Genomic DNA, 15,425 nt, shown 5'->3' with positions numbered 1-15,425 from the left:
TGCTGTTTAAAAGTGAAATCTATGTTATCATGCTAAGGAGCTGACTGAAAGCCGGTGACTCCACAGTAGAGACAGGCTGCATGTTTTCAACAATGTTTCACCTGTATGAGAAAAACATACAGAGAATCACTTAAGACACTTTGCTGTAGACCCATTCCACATAATAATATTCGTTAAAACTGTATGTTAACACGTAGGAGCTTGCTGCATGAATCCGTGAGTAGGCTACAGTTTACAAATCCATGGGAACGGATTGAGAAAGTGTGCGCGCAGATTATGAATTCGTGGGTACAGATTCAAAAACTGAGGGTATGGTTTACAAAATCCGAGTGCATGGATTGGAAATTCGTGGACTACGATAGGACAATCGAACCAGAAAGACACGCCTTACATTTGACTAAAAGGTTTTTGTCTTTATGCTCAACTAAAGTGAAATAATGAGCATATTTCCACTTTGAGAAACTCGTGTTGCTCTCGCCTTGACTCGCCATGACTGCCGCACATACTTGAATAAACGGAGACACGCCCACAGTGCGTCTTCGTGTTTACAGTGGTTGGCATTCACCAATCCTACAATGCGTCTGCAAACAGGTTAGGCTGCACTTCAGTCAAAATTAATTCATTTTTAAAAAAGTAATGGACAATACACCATATGGTAACGGTAACAGAGTTAATTTATTTAAAAAGTAATGCGTTACATTATTAGTTACTGTCAAAAGTAACTGCGTTACAGTAACGCGTTACTGCCCAACAATGGACAACAGTCTTAGAAAACGAACTCCCGACCTGATTCAAATGATTCGCGAACCAGCTACGAACTCCCGAACTGTTTTCAAATGATTCGCAAACCAGCTACGAACTCCCGAACTGACTCAAATGATTCGCAAACCAGCTACGAACTCCCGAACTGACTCAAATGATTCGCGAACCAGCTACGAACTCCCGAACTGATTCAAATGATTTGCGATCCCGCTCCGAGCTCCCGAACTGACTCAAATGATTCGTGAACCCGCTCCGAACTCTCAAACTGATTCAAATGATCCGCGAAGCCGCTCCGAACTCCCAAATTGACTCAAATGATTCGCAAACCTCAAACGCGCTCGTTTTTTCCATGCACGTCCGCATCGCATCGAGTTAAAAACATCTCAACTTTTCAGAATGCGCAAGGGCACCGCGGGTCATGTGACAAGAATTAACCAATCAGCTTCATCCTTTCCCTTAACAACGTTTAAAGCTCAGCCAAGATGAAGGAACAGCTAGCTGTATATGGATTGCCATTTTGAAATAAATTTAGTAGCAGAGCTACTGCAAGCGATTTTTAGTGCTGCAAATCCATTTATCCTTTGCTGAAATTTCCGCGTCTTCATAGAGAGAGCGCGCGTCATGGTTGCTTAGCAACGGGCGCAACTGTCCGTGCGCTTTGGATAGAAGGAGAAAGCGGCGCGCCTAGCGTTTTCCACGCGTTTTTAGGCGCGATATGTGAACGGCCCCCTATTCATCTCTTTTAGCCACCCAGAGAGACAGAAGAGACTCATCCCAGCGACATCTGTGGCTTTCAGGTAACGTTACGATTTCATTTCAGCTCAATTAGACAAAAAATACTAACGTTACTTTGTTAATTCTAAGGCACGCGGTGTGTTTTATGCAGTCTATGGGCAGCTGAAGAGACTGGCTCATTTTCAAATAATGTTACCGTTAAATTGTTTAGACAAGTTTTTAAAATTAATGTTAACGCCTTAATGCGTTTCCAGCAGTTTCTCGGAGGGAAAATGTAAAAGCAGATTATTAAAGAGAAGTCCCGACTGCTTTTTGACGTGTTTTACACTCTTACAGGCTGCCAGAAAGAATCCGTTGCTGTTGCTCTGAGCTATAAAATGAGTTTTACATTCATTATTGAGTTATTATTGAATGAGACTGTAAATGATAAATGTAATGTTTTAACTCTAGATGTTTTTTTGTATAAATGCTGTGTTTGCGGTAAGTTCTGCGCGAGCGGGGAGCAGAGTTGCCATGGAAACGGGGCATCAACACAAAAACCGTTACTGGCAAGCAGTAATCTCCGTCTCTCGCTGCGGTTTACACTGTTTTAGGTATGTTTAGTCGCTAAAAATCACACAACTATTATATACAAACGTTCCTGACACGTTTCTTACTTGTTATTGACATGTTTCAATTAAATGTATTTTATAGAAATGGTTTAGTGTCTTCGCAAAAGGCCGTTAGCATCTTAGCAGTTTTCAGGTAGGCTAACTCTATAGATTGAGCTGTTGTTGATGAAACTGGGCTTTTAATCAAATCTTCGTGTGTGTATGAGATATTTTGATGGCTCTGTGAATGTTTTGCTGGTGATTTGTCAGTGGTGTATTGGAAAAGGCTGATTTACTGAATCGATGACGTCACTTACACTGAGAGTGTAATTGGCTGAAAACAAGTTCACATGAGTTTTGATATTTCATGATAAACAGATATTAATACAAATGGTTCTGTGATTTCAGGAGGACAGAAAGAAACTCTACAGAACAAAGTGAAACTCAAAGATTTCAACATTTCTTAAGGGAGATACTGACTTAGAAATACAGGTGAACTGAAGAAGCTCATGAAATACATTAATATGCCTTTTTCAGAATATATTTCACCAATTTTAAGAAGTCCCTGACATCAAAACGTAAGTCACACTCAACCTAAAATTAAAAATATAGATTCTGTTATATTAAGATTATATTATTAGAATAAGTATATTATATATATTATTATAATTGTTATATATTATTCTGTCTTTTATCTGTATTTTACCTCTGCTCTATCTTGTTCCCTTCTAATGAACCTGCACTGCAGACTAAATATTGTTGTGTCTGTGTCAGATTGCTTGTTTTGTTCCTGGACTCTTCAGTGATGATGGCAGTTAGCCATCAGTCAGTCAGTCTGAGTTAACCTCCTGTCAGACAGTGAGTACCATGGGGTTTCAATCAGTGCCTTCAGTAAACAACTGTAAGATACCTGTACACATCTTACACATCTCTGTTACAGCTAACGCAGCCGTATGTGTAATGCACATATTATGCCTCACACAGGCTCTCAACAACAATGACGGCTGATCAACAACTTCAACAGTAGGCTAGATTAGTATGGGTTAAAGGGATAGTTCACTGATAGTTCACTTGGCTGATAGACATCACGATGCTGCGCTGGAAACAGCGTCATCTGCTCCAGTATCACGCCTGTGCATCCGTTGTCATGCGACAGAGAAGTCGCATCTATGGACAGTTGTGAACGAGCTGACAGCTGGTTGCCCAGGCTTTGGATTAAAGGTAATACTGTTGTAAGTATTGTTCATTTTCTTGTACAGACCGATCATTTCTCTTCATTAGATCTCAATGTGTCACCAGGAGCCACCGGTATTGATTTGGTCTTGTTGTAGCTAGGTTGTTCCACACTGGCCAATACCGATTTATCAACCAATAGTTTTTAAAATGGATACTGAACGAAAACTAAAATAGAGCTTTACTATTTTAAAAAAAAGCAGTAAAAGTATTGAACCATACTTTGTAAATGAATAAAAATGTAGTATTAATATTAATTATTATATTGATCATTAAAGTTATTTCATAGTTTACTAATGTTAAAAGAAGAAAGTTTAAAATGTAAAAAGGAAACCTATTAGTAATAGTAAATGTTTAAATGAAATGAACACACTCTAACAAGGAACAATACTTCTGCAGCTTTCCTTAATGTTACAAATGGACTCTTATTGTTAAGTATTACAATTTAATTTCAACAGTCATGCTTAAAGAGAGCCATCTTGAAATACATACACAAGGCCATATTATAATTACATGCACAAGTTATTGATATTGTATGTGTATTGTATGTTAGAACACTGCATGATTATCTAATCAAAATATATAAAAAAAGTTAACACACTCTGCAAAAGCGCAGTGCTTCATCTTTGAGAAATCACAGTTATCACAAAAAGCACTCATTTCACGTCCCTTGACTCGGATAAAAAATTAATCGCGGCCAACAAAATAACTTGTGCTTAGCCACTCATAGCACTTGTAGTTGCAATCTTTGAAATGGTGCATAAAAACGTTTAGGTGTAGGTCTTCCTTTCTCAGTTATTCTCTTTTTTCTGCAAAAGAGCACCTTACAAAAGCATTTTAGTAGATTGGCAACAAGATCTGTAGGCTGTATTTTCTTTTCATTGAATTTCACTTTCGTACCTCGGAAATCCCTGACTAAAAGGGCAGTCTAATGCTGGGGGTAGCACTGGGCACGTCTCTAGAGCCAGAGGGTGTGCTGTCATTGAACGTCAAAATTTGATTGGCTGATGATTCTGTCCCTAATGCTCATAACAAATCAGATATGACTTCTTTCATCAAAAGGGTAGCACCATCTGTAGTGCTGGCCATAGACTTTTTTTAATGTAGGATATTCAGTCAAGTCAACCTCAACTTAACTAATCACAAGCAATTTGTGGATATTACACAAATGAAAATGATAACTAAATAATCAGTAAAAACATTTTTCACACAATTTTGTTTTTTATAGGGCCAGCAGAGAAGGCCCTGCTCACCCTGAAGGCCCACCACTGCTGTCAGACAACATCTCCAAGATGCTATAAACTGCCGGACTAGTAAGTACAATCTTGAACATACACAACTGTTTCATAAGTTTGGGTTGGCATGGTTTTTTTTTATGTTTTTGAAAGTCTTTTATGGCAACCACAGTTTAATGTATGAAATGAAATTTAAAAGTGTAGTAAATTGTTTTCTATTTGAATATATTTAGAGAAGTAATTTATTCCTGTGACGGTAAAGCTGTGTTTTCAGCATCGTTACTCCAGTCTTCAGTGTCACGTGATCCTTCAGAAGTCATTCTGATTTGCTTCTGAAGAAACATTTCTGATTATTATCAGTGTTGAAAACAGCTGTGTTGCTTCATTTTTTCAGGATTCTTTGAATAAAGTTTTAAAACAGTACAGTGTTTATTTAAAACAGAAATGTTTGTTTTAACTTTTGATAATTGATAAGACATTGATAATAATTAAAAATGTTTATTGAGCAGCAAATCAGAATGTCTGTCTGTCTGTGGTTCCCTCGTACTTTAAAAATTCTACCATTGTGCCCATTCCAAAGAGAAACAAAATCACATCCTTAAATGACTGGAAGCCCATTGCTCTCACACCCATTTTCAGTAAGTGTTTTGAGAAACTTGTCAGAGATTACATCTGCTCTGTCCTGCCTGCCTCATTGGACCCACTACAATTTGCATATCGAAGCAACCGTTCTACAGACGATGCTATTGCTTTCACCCTACACACTGCTGTCTCCCACCTGGAAATTAAGAACACCTATGTGAAAATGCTGTTTGTGGACTACAGCTCAGCATTTAACACCATAGTGCCTGCCACACTTGTTGCGAAGCTCCAGACTCTGGGACTAAACAGATCTCTGTGCAGCTGGATCCTGGACTTCCTGACAGGCAGAAGTCAGGTGGTCAGAGTGGGCATCAATACTTCATCACCGCTAACCCTGAACACTGGTGCTCCTCAGGGCTGTGTCCTCAGACCGCTCCTGTACTCCCTGTACACACATGACTGTACAGCCACACACAGCTCCAACGTCATCATCAAATTCGTTGACGAAACAACGGTGATAGGCCTGATCACCGACAACGATGAGACAGCCTACAGAGAGGAGGTGAGGACCCTGACTAAATGGTGTCAGGAGAACCAGCTCTCACTCAACATCGACAAGACCAAGGAGCTGGTGGTGATTTCAGGAGACAGAGCAGAGAACACACACCCATCACAGTCGAAAATACATCTGTGGAGCGGGTAAGCAGCTTCAAGTTCCTCAGCATTAACATCAGTGAGGATCTCACCTGGTCCATACACACTGACGCAGTGCTGAAAAAGGCAAACCAGCGCCTCTTCTTCTTGAGACAGCTGAGGAAGTTTGGAATGAGCCCTAGCATCCTCAGAACATTCTACACCTGCACAATAGAGAGCATCCTGACGGCCTGCATCACTGCCTGGTTTGGAAACAGCACCGCTGGAAACCGTAAAGCTCTGAAAAGGGTCGTGCGAACTGCCAGCCACATTATTGGAGGTGAGCTTCTCTCGCTCCAGGACATATACACCAGGCGGTGTTTAAGGAAAGCCCGGAGGATCATCAGTGAGTCCAGCCTCCCATCCCATGGACTGCTCTCTCTGCTGCCCTCAGGAAGACGTCTCCGCAGCATCTGATCCCGCACTAGCAGACTGAGGGATAGTTTTTTCAGACTAATGAACAGTCAGATCTAATACACCCTACAGCATACTCCCACAATATGGTATGCCACACACTGTACTTTAACGTTTACAGTTCAACACTGGACTACACATACACACTGCTTTTAATACAATAACCTACACGTTACCACCAGATACCATCCGATGCACATCCATGACAATTCTGTATTCATTTCAAGTACACTCTGTTTCACCTTAGCATATTTTTATGCTTCTTTAAGTTTACATAATGTGGAACGTGTACATTCTGTGTATAGTGTATGTTTAGTGCTAACTGTATGTATTTACATACTGTGTATAATGTGTAGTGTTAATTGTAAGTATGTCTAATAGTACACTGTGTGTACTGACTATATGTATGTGCATATTGCACATTTTCACCTGTTGAAGTCTGTATGGTTATATGTTAATTGTTTCTGCAATTTCTGGAGCAAGCTCAAAAGAATTTCACTCACCAAGGCAAATGTGCTGTGGTGAGGTGACAATAAAAGTGACTTGACTTGACTTGGATCATGTGACGCTGAAGACTGGAGTAATAAAAATTAGCTTAGATCATAGAAATAAATTACATTTCACAATATACTCACGTAGAAAACTGTTGTGTTAAATTGTAATATAGCACAATATTACTGTTTTTTACTTCCTTTTGATCAAATAAAGGCAGCCTTGGTGAGCAGAATAGACTTCTCTCAAAGATGTAATAAATCTTACTGACCCCAAACTTTTAACGGTAGTATAAATTACAAATATGATGTTCCACCTACTGAAATGGTACTGTGGCATGTGTTTTCCATTCTAAAGAGAAGCCTGTTCCACAAATAATACATTTACAGGGATCACATGAAACACTTCATCAATAAACTGATTTTTGAGAGCATTAGTGGCAGTCTGTTGATTTTTGTTTATTTATTGGTGAAGTGTATCATGTGATTGAGCACCTGCCTAAAGTTTTTGGATGTGCCTTTATTAAACCTACTTGTGATCAAATAAGATATATATAGCAAAATAAGCACAAATGGGGGCAGCAGCAGCTGTGGTGCTTGGCCTGTAGTGAGGTCACTACATTCTAATACCAAGAATTTATTAAAGTCCACTAAAGGAAGTAGAACTTTTTGGTATTTTACTTTGAAATAGCCTTCCTAATAATATTTGGGGCTCGGGCACACTTTTTTAGTTTAAATTAGATTAAAATACATAGTTTAGTATTCACACAACACATCTAATAACCATGCACTCCAGTTATATGTGATTAAATACATAATCTTTTGTTTGAAATTATATGAACAGCATCAGCTATGCTAAACTTTATCTTATTTTTATTTCCTGTTTCTATCTCAGGATAGCCATCCCAAGGTTACTAGAGATTACACCAGCTCCAAACTGAATTCAAACTCACTTGTGAAGACTTCAGACGATGCCAACGCTCACAAAGACTACAGACGACGGCGACTGTACATGAACACACAAAACATTGGACACACAAAACAAATATTATCCTTATTTTGCCTATAAGGGTAAATTTGATGATTTTCAACCTGCTTTATTGCAATGTCTCTTATATCTGTAAATAAACAATATTTACTGTCTGAGTTATGTGGAGCTACATGTCCCCTTTTATTTGTAAGCAGCACTCTGCAGGATGATGCAAAATGAAATGAGAAGTTTTGCGGAAATGACACAATGCAGTATCTAAATGAAAACATGCTGTTTTGCATCAGTTTTGCTGGCAAATAAACTGTATCTTGGAGAAAGAATAAACATTGTTCTTTTACAAATGTTACCAACATTGTAACAATGCAAAATGGATTGAATATTTTTTTACTTACCCTTTAAAATTTTTGAAAGACAATGTTAATGTTAACTGAACACAAAACTAGAGACTTGTTTAGTAAGATTTTATCAGAAAATATTTTAGAATTTTTATCATGCAATTTGACATTTTAATTGCTTAATTATTGTTTGGTTTTATTTTGTGTTAATGTAACTTTTTTAAAAGTTTTTGGCATAAAGTTAGCCTGCAATGCTGACAGCAATGAAAACATGACTTTTTATTATGAACTAGAACATGGTCTTCCCCAGTCAGTCTCAGTCACCTCTGGCTTTTTAAACTGTAACCTTGAAACATGCATTTTCCGTAAACCTACTTTGAAATAAGTATTGTGAAAAAATTGCTATACTCATACAACATTTAACCATGCAAGTACTGTAGTAATGGTTATTTTTGTTTTTACTATAGTTTTACTGCAAAAGCTGTTGTAAAATCATGGTTAATTTTCAAAAGACTACAAATAACCCCGAATTATCCACTTTTGATCAAAGCATCTGGTAAATGTTAATGTATTTGTACATGTAATATGAAATAAATGAAAATATTAATAAAGTGGCATCGGTTCTTGAGAGTGGTGTGTATTGTTTTATTATAAACGGCAGCGGTAGCCGCGGGTGGTCCGTAACGATGAGCAAAACGCCGGTGAACCGCGTCCACACAGAGCGGACGGGATGTATCGTCCCAGCATCGGCCGGAGAGCATTTCCGATCAGAGGCCGACGTCGCGGCGACATCTTCCCTATTAGCAAACGCTCCCTGGGCGATATCATGCAGATGGAATTTTGTAGATCGGCTTGACATCGGCACAACGTATGTGTGCTGTCTGGGTCGCGATCCCGCTCCGAACTCCCAAACTGACTCAAATGATTCGCGATGCCGCTCAGAGCTCCCGAACTGATTAAAACGATTCACGCTCCGAACTCCCGAACTGACTCAAATGATTCGCGATCCCCAAACTGACTCAAATGATTCGCGAACCCGCTCCGAACTCCCGAACGGACTCAAATGATTCGCGCTCCGAAACTCCCGAGCTGACTCAAATGATTCATGCTAGAACTCCGAACTGACTAAAATGATTCGCGAACCCACTTTGAACTTCAGAACTGACTCAAATGATTCGCGAACCGCTCCGACCTCCCGAACTGACTCAAATGATTCGCGAACCCGCTACGAACTCCCGAACTGACTTAAATGATTCGCGAACCACAAACTGACTTAAAATGATTCACCAACCTGCTCCAAGCTTCCAAACTGACTCAAATGATTCGCAAACCAGCTTTGAACTCCCAAACTGACTCAAATAATTTGCGAACCCGCTCCGAACTCCCGAACTGATTCAAATGATTCGCGATCCCCAAACTGACTCAAATGATTCGCGAACCCGCTCCGAACACACGAGAACTCTTTGACCAAAGCTGCTGTGCTTCAAAAGCTCTTGCAGCAGCTCAACACTGGTTTTCTCTGAGGTGGCTCAAGACCCTGCCAAAAAACGCCTTGACCCCTTTATTTGACCCCCCACCCTCTTCCTGATTATATATATATTTTATATCACAAGGATATCTGAACTAAAAACAAAACACCTGAATAATATATTCAGAATCAAAAACTAAAGTGGCTTCTGCATCATAAAAGCTGTTGTGTTGAGCTCTTAAAAATGTTCCTTTCACAGCTTAAGTATGAAAACTATCAACAATGGACAACATAACACAGAACATTTTGAAATAAATAAATAAAAGCAATCTGAATTATTCAGAATCAATTTCGAGAAACATACATACATACATATATATATATATATATATATATATATATATATATATATATATATATATATATATATATATATATATATATATATATATATATATATATATATATATATAAATGCTGTTTAAAAATCTAATCTGAAATCTATGTTATCATGCTAAGGAGCTGACTGAAAGCCGGTGACTCCACAGTAGAGACAGGCTGCATGTTTTCAACAATGTTTCACCTGAATGAGAAAAACATACAGAGAATCACTTAAGACACTTTGCTGTAGACCCATTCCACATAATAATATTCATTAAAACTGTATGTTAACACGTAGGAGCTTGCTGCATGAATCCGTGAGTAGGCTACAGTTTACAAATCCATGGGAACGGATTGCGAAAGTGTGCGCACAGATTATGAATTCGTGGTTACAGATTCAAAAACCGAGGGTACGGTTTACAAAATCTGAGTACATGGATTGGAAATTCGTGGATTAGGATAGGACATTCGAACCAGAAAGACACAGCTTACATTTGACTAAAAGGTTTTTGTCTTTATGCTCAACTAAAGTGAAATAATGAGCATATTTCCACTTTGAGAAACTCGTGTTGCTCTCGCCTTGACTCGCCATGACTGCCGCACATACTTGAATAAACGGAGACACGCCCACAGTGCGTCTTCATGTTTACAGTGGTTGGCGTCCACCAATCCTACAATGCGTCGCTGCTGCAAACAGGTTAGGCTGCACTTCAGTCAAAATTTGTTAATTTAAAAAAAAGTAATGGACAATGCACCATATGGTAACAGTAACGGAGTTAATTTATTTAAAAAGTAATGCCTTACAGTATTAGTTACTGTCAAATGGAACTGCGTTACAGTAACGCGTTACTGCCCAACACTGGTTAACATACATGGAAAAATAAACCACTGTTTCAAAATGTCTGTGTTTTCTGCATGAGCGTGTGTAATGTGCATTATAGAACAAAATGTCAAGCATTGTCAAGTTTTTTACATTGTTTGGCTCATTAATTGAATATATATATATATATATATATATATATATATATATATATATATATATATATATATATATATGTGTGTGTGTACATTTATATATTATACTTAAGGAGCTCATTAATTAAACACAATTTGGAACTCATGTCCACATTTTTTTGTGTTGTGTCATTAGTTGTGTCTTAATTTGATTAATAATTATTACACAAATAGTATTTTAAAATTACATTTCAAATTTTTTTATTTTACTCTTTAATTTACTATTAATTTATTCTTCATTTTTGTATATTCTGTATTATTCCACCCTTTATATTACATATTCTTCTTGCTATTATTAACCTATTGTTGTTCAGTTATTTATTATGGTATTATTCATATTATACATAGAATTTTATAAATCTATTATATTATATGTTATTGTACCGTTGTACTCTCTTTTCATATTATTCACTTTACTTTAAGTTGTACTACATATACTTTTTAATATAACATATCACTTTTACTATATTTCTACTGTGCACTGTAGCAGTGCATATTTTCATTTTCACTGGATCCATAGCCTCATCAGTTACATGTGTTATTATTTGTTGTGGAGTTCATCTGTAGGCTATAGTGCTATCAAAATGAAAAGCAGACTACAAGTGTCACTTTTTGATTTGTATTGACTTGTTTTATTCAATTTTCTCAACGATAGTAAATTATAAGTGTTTAAAGATGTATTATTTAGATTTTATCACAGTATTTCAAAGGGAATGAGCTGTGTTCTGACCTGAGACACAAGAAAGAGAGAAAAAAAGAAAGAAAAATGTTGGGATTGATATCGGTTGGGATTGCAATAAAACAACTACATATCATGTAATGTACATTCAAATTACATTACATGAATATGTCACAGTTTTACTAAATTAACAGATTTGTAAACCGAAAAACTCAACGAAATCAACAAGTGAGACAAATGTGAGCTTTCAATTAATAATTTTTCCAAACCTAACTAAATAACTGGAGGCAAAGTTTTTTTTAACTGCACGTAGATCACAAACCTCTGAAATCGGTTGATAAATGTGAACGTTATCGTGTTTTTATTCAGTAAAAACCGCAGCTCCCCCGGTTACTTTCATTTGTTTTAAGGCAGTCTTGCCCTCACTAACATGGCGGACGCGTTGACGTATGACCATGCGTATGACGGCAACGGCTCAAAGCGGCCAATGAGGCGTCTAGGTATTTATATGTCTATGTTTCGGCGGACTCCCTCTATGTCACCTATGGCAGTAGCAGTGCGCCAGCGCCGCGTCAGGCACGATTCTGGTGTGTAAAGACCTTATACAGTCTATGGTAAAGACACAGAAAACGCGAAGCAGCCGCCACGCCCCTGACACGCAGCAGAAACGCCACGCAGCCGAAACGCCACGCAGCCAGTGTCACCGGCCTTAAGTGCGCATGCGCGGCTGAGAGTGCATCATGTCTGCAGCCAGACTCTATTGGAAATTTGTTCCTTTCGGTGCACGTGCGCTTGGCTATGCTAAAAAAACCAACCTGTAACGTGACAGACTTGTGACATGGTATTAAAATTAAATGCACAAAAAGTCGCGAGTCCTATGTTGATTAATTACTTTTTTTATTTAATTTTTTATGAAATTGGACTTCTCTACCATTCGAGAAAACTTTGGATTTAGAACTTTTAATTTCACCATTCACCTAAAGGTAAGTAGTTTGTCTCTGCATTCGAGATTCGACACGAGACTTTAAATGAACAGGAGCAAAAATAACTCCTTTTCCAGAAGAAAACCCTTATCTCAGTAATTTCTATATTCAACTTTTTACTTAGTTAAGAGTGCCACTGCTGCGCTCTCAGCAGTAATAGTTTGGTTGAGTCACAATGGGTTTTACTCAACCTGCAACTGGTCACCATTTCAATTAAATTAAATTCATTTTAATCACAATTCTGCCATCTCTAATTCACCTAAACGGTCTTGCAATGTAAAAACACCAACCACAGTCTTTCAATTAGGCTAATATGAGCTGGTAAATACATAATATTTATAAAGAAATTAATAAAATGGTGTTAGATGGGGTTTAGCATGTCAGGATATGCCAATTTACCAAAATTAAAACTATGCAAAAATAGTTTCTGAGACTTGGTGACTTGATTGTGATCGCTTTTTTATATTGTGACAAATGTGCCTGATCCACTGTTCAAGTCTACCGCAACAAAAGATTGTTACCTAGCATATAAAAAAAAAATAACATTGCTTTCAATTGACCTCTTTATACAAATCTCATTATGCTTTGTAAAATATCTACTCAATGTGACACATACATACATGCTGCTGAACCATCCACTCACCAACAGAGGTCAGTATCTCCAACCTGATCATGTGCTTCAACTCTCATCCCTCATTCAAGAAGCTTTCCCAGTCACCTCATTACCCACAATGACACCACGAGAAATGTATATTAGTTTTTAAAGTAAAAATATATATTTTTAAAAACTGATGTTTGAAAATCTCCCATTAACTCACATTGTTAAAAACCATCCAAACTCAAACTGTCAACAATGTCGAGATAATGAATTTCGAAATTCAAAATGAAAACCTGCTTTAAAAATCCACAACATGACCACAGAATGAATTGCTCATTTCAGCTGGCACTTTATTGCAACAAAATCTTGTGAAAAGCACTGTGGTTGTCTATGTTCATGTGTTTATTTAGACTTTGAAATGCTATTTCTTAGATGTGATGCATGCATGGATTCGGCAAACACTTTTATCCAAAGCAATTTACATTGCATTCAAGTTATAGATGTTTTCTTTTTCAATTCATGCATTCACTGGGAATCGAACCTATGAGTCATATCACAAGATTCAACCACTTTTACGTAGAGTTGACCATAATGTTTCCCAACTCAACTGAGTGTTGGTGAAACCTCTGACATGAAGTGATTAGAAGTATTTAACATGAGAGAATAAAACATTCTGCACTAGAACATTCTACTGTGAACTGGATAACTGAATCATCAGACAGATGTGAGTTATGATCATTTATATAGTTATTTTAATGTTCATATAGATACTTTTTTATATACTTCTACTAAAAGTAGCATTTAATCAGTGGTGTAGTATAGTTTTGAGTATACTGTGACTTTTCCCTCCCGGTCTCTAACTCACCCATCCCATAGTAACACCCATAACCACCACCACAATCACTAAACAGGGCTCTACACTTACTTTTATTTTTAGGAGCACTTGTGCTGCTAATTTAAAAAATAAAAGTAGAAGCACAGTAAAAACTTCAGATGCACGTTCTGATCAATAACAAAAATTTGCCTTCCCATTACAAAATAATATTGGACTCCTTAAAGGAACACTCCACCGTTTTTTGAAATAGGGCTTATTCACATTATTTCCTACATTTAGATAGGTGGGCAAATGCATTTTTGCGTCAGTGCATGCATTGTTTTAGTTTGACTGGGTCGGCGTTAGCTTAGCTTAGCACAATGAATGGAATCCTTTGTTGCCAGCTAGCATGGCCTGAGTAAAAGTGATCAAAAAAATTAAAAAAACCCACCTAATTACTTCTTGTGGCCTGCGTATTCACAACGAGTACAAATAGCGATCCAGATTAACACTAGGCGATTTCCTAGGCAGATATTGACTTGGGACTATATTATGGGGAAGCACAGGCGAAGCACTGCTGCTTAGGCGAAGCACTGCTACTTCGGCGCAGAGATATCACGCAACACATGAAATCCCACGACTTCCGTCAACATACCGGCGTGAATAGTCAAGTATAGTAGCTGCCTGGCTATTTTCCTTACAGTACACGAATGGCGATGAACATGGCTGATTTTGAGAGAGACGAAGAGGGTGACTTCTCAGACAGTCAAGAACCAGAACCATACCTATTTGAACCAGAGTTTACAGAAGACGAGCTGCGTGCTTTGGAAATAGAACGACAGGAGGAGGAGGTTGCGATCGCTCGTGATGAGAGCCAACATGAACTGGTGGTGTGAATGTGGGGGAATATGCCAATCTATGCCGACGGAAATAGAGTGTCTATGCTGTAGAGAGTGGGACATGTTTTTGCCATTGATGACCAGGCTCAACACATCAGATCAAGATGAGCGTGCCCGAAGTTGTGTCACATCTACTGAGGATTTCACGGCGCTGATCCATTCTGCAGTACTCGATTTTTTTTTCCGGTGTGACAAAGTGAACTGGAAAAAACGCCCCACGCCGAATGGACCAAATGGACAGCTGTCCACAAAGTAAGTGATTATTTTAATCATGACGCATGTATAGATCGACCCATATTATAGCTGTATTCACATAGAGTTGGTTTTCACAGGCAATATAGGTTATATAGGAAAAGAAATAAAAGACAACTTAAATGTGCACTTTGTTCTTCCTGTGTTTTCAAAGTAGTCCTCTGGTGCAAAATGTTCTTCGCAAACACGATACTGCTTTATTTTGTTGAGGCGTTGAACTACAGATCTCCAGAGCTGCTAGCCATTTATTTCTCAGTTCCACATTAGGTGGAATTC

The 15,425-nt window shown here is 37.9% G+C and overlaps 2 long non-coding RNA genes across 5 annotated transcripts; both read left to right on the top strand.

Moving 5' to 3' along the window:
- The first annotated feature begins 1,874 nt into the window (after positions 1–1,874).
- Positions 1,875–2,898, top strand: LOC132127254 (uncharacterized). Of its 2 annotated transcripts, none has more exons than XR_009427498.1 (3): positions 1,875–2,090; positions 2,496–2,665; positions 2,862–2,898. It is a non-coding gene; the product is annotated as an uncharacterized LOC132127254 (long non-coding RNA). The 2 variants fall into 2 exon arrangements; XR_009427497.1 differs by having other exon boundaries at positions 2,836–2,898.
- Positions 2,899–2,980: 82 nt separating this feature from the next.
- LOC132127638 (uncharacterized) lies at positions 2,981–8,689 on the top strand. Of its 3 annotated transcripts, none has more exons than XR_009427559.1 (3): positions 2,981–3,308; positions 4,549–4,633; positions 7,631–8,689. It is a non-coding gene; the product is annotated as an uncharacterized LOC132127638 (long non-coding RNA). The 3 variants fall into 3 exon arrangements; XR_009427560.1 differs by having other exon boundaries at positions 2,981–3,319; XR_009427558.1 differs by lacking the exon at positions 2,981–3,308 and having other exon boundaries at positions 4,099–4,633.
- The last annotated feature ends 6,736 nt before the right edge of the window (positions 8,690–15,425 follow it).

The sequence above is a fragment of the Carassius carassius genome, chromosome 45 (assembly GCF_963082965.1).
Source record: "Carassius carassius chromosome 45, fCarCar2.1, whole genome shotgun sequence".
In the NCBI taxonomy this organism is placed as follows: Eukaryota; Metazoa; Chordata; class Actinopteri; order Cypriniformes; family Cyprinidae; genus Carassius; species Carassius carassius.
Note: the sequence above shows the minus strand (reverse complement) of the source record. Positions and strands in the feature narration are given on the sequence as shown.